Below are 2,454 nucleotides of genomic sequence, written 5' to 3' on the forward strand. Positions count from 1 at the left end.
ACATTCTACACGGCTGGGGAGGACACACACACACACACACTCTCTCATGCATCCCACTGGCAGCGTTCACATTCTACACGGCTGGGGAGGACACACACACACACACACACACACTCTCTCATACATCCCACTGGTAGCGTTCACATTCTACATGGCTGGGGAGGAGCCCCGACTATTAGACCAGACTAACAATGAGAGGGAGAACATACCCCTGCAATAACACACACACACACACACACACAAACACATACCCCTGCAATAACACACACACACACACACACACACACACACACACACACACACACACACTATGGGAGATGGAGAACAAACCCCTGCAGTAACAATGGCTGTATCCTTTTTCTTGTCACAGGTTGAAGAGGCAAAGCAGGAAGTGAAAACTTGGACCGTCAAGATCGAACCGGAAGAACGGCTTAACCCCAACGGCCCTTTTTACGAGAGTTCCAACGAGGCTCTGGCTCCAGACGAAACCAAGACAACAGGAACAGGACCAAACCTACCTGGTGAACCGGTGAACCTACCTGGTGAACAGATGAACTTACCTGGTGAACAGGTGGAACGACGGAAGATTAAGATGGAGGTACTCCATAACATCAAAGAAGAGGAAATAGAAACAGAAATAAACACAGAAGATTCAGAAGCAACACAAACAAGAGTGGTAAAGGAGGAAGAGGAGGAAGAGGAGGAGGAGGAAGAGGAGGAAACAGGAAGAATAGTGGATGAGGAGGAAGATGAGGAGGAGGAAGAGGAGGAAACAGGAACTAGAGTGGTAAAGGAGGAAGAGGTGGAGGAGGAGGAAGAGGAGGAAACAGGAACAAGAGTGGATGAGGAGGAAGATGAGGAGGAGGAAGAGGAGGAAACAGGAACAAGAGTGGATGAGGAGGAATATGAGGAGGAGGAAACAGGAACTAGAGTGGTAAAGGAGGAAGAGGTGGAGGAAGAGGAGGAGGAGGAGGAAGAGGTGGAGAGCCCAATTGATAACAGTTATGTAGTGACTCTAGTAAAAGGACAAGAAACAGCCTCCGTTAGTGGAGAGGAAGTGACGACTGAGGCGTCTCCCGTCTCGGCTAGCACTTTAAACACGTCCAGAAAGAGGAGTAGAGGAGAGATGAGGAGAGGAGAGGAGAGAGGAGGAGAGAGTGGAGGAGAGGAGGAGAGAGTGGAGGAGAGGAGAGGAGAGAGGAGGAGAGAGTGGAGGAGAGAGATGAGGAGAGGAGAGGAGAGAGGAGGAGAGAGTGGAGGAGAGGAGAGGAACGGAGAGGTAGTGAAGAATAAGATGTCTCCCATCTTGGGAGGCACTTTAAATACGGCCAGAGAGCCACTGATACTGCAAGACGTAAGGAGACATTTTTTGGAGGTAACGTTTGAGAACGGCTGCAAAATAAAGTCCAGGCTTCCCTTTAAAATGTTGGCAGTACCGATCAACTGGAGGAAGATTAAGTACGTGAGACTAGGTGAGGAAGAAGAGTTCCCCTGGCTGAACGCCGAATGGGGTCCACTACGAGTGAAGAGCCTCCTGGAGGGATCAGAGTTAGTCTACCGTCATGACCAGAGTTGGGAGGGTGAGGAGCACCTGGAGTTAACTGATACGAGGCCGGCAAGAGTACGGATTTATAAGACTAGAACCAGTGGGGTATTTTGGGCAGCAGTGAAGGCGGACTTGACGCCCCCCAAACTGGCCCCCGACGGGGCGTTCCTGGGCAGGTACACCGCTGGGTGTCCGTGGGGGAACCCTTACTGCGTGTGGGGAGTTTTTAACGGTGGAGGACGGAGATGTCTTACTGAGAAAACACACGTGCCCGTCACCGCTGATGACATCACACGGGCGGGGTGGGACCACTCCTACTGGTTAGAGCGAGAAAGAGTGTGTGCAGGAGCGTGGACCTTCCTCATGGAGAGGGACGTGTTGAGGATGGAGGAGTGTCCACGGGATTCCCTGGGGCTCGTCTGGAGGCGTCGGAAGATTCGGGGGCTGAAGCCTGGCCCGTCCAAGAGACCTCGAGAGCCACAGGGGTTAGGGTCAGCAGAGGCAGGCCCAGGAGGATCCGCCAGCCAAGACATCGATCCTTACGCGTGTCGAATGCTACGGGGGTCCTATTGTGAAGCCACGGATACGTCAGGGCCAGCAGTAAAAAAGAAAAAAAAGAAAAAGAAGAAAAAAAAAGCAGCAGTGGCAGGCCCAGGAGGATCCGCCAGCCAAGACATCGATCCCTAGTGTGTGTGTGTGTGTGTGTGTGTGTGTGTGTGTGTGTGTGTGTGTGTGTGTGTGTGTGTGTGTGTCGATCCCTAGCGATACTGAAGATGTGGTTCCATGTGATAATGAAGGTGCTCTAGTCCTCGAGGGCGCGGTTAACCAATGGGCACAGGAGGTGTTAGCGATGCACAAACAGTGGCGCAAATAGAGGAACCACAATTTGAAAAGTGTGTGTGTGTGTG

The sequence above is a fragment of the Sprattus sprattus genome (assembly GCF_963457725.1).
Source record: "Sprattus sprattus genome assembly, chromosome: 14".
Classification (NCBI taxonomy): Eukaryota; Metazoa; Chordata; class Actinopteri; order Clupeiformes; family Clupeidae; genus Sprattus; species Sprattus sprattus.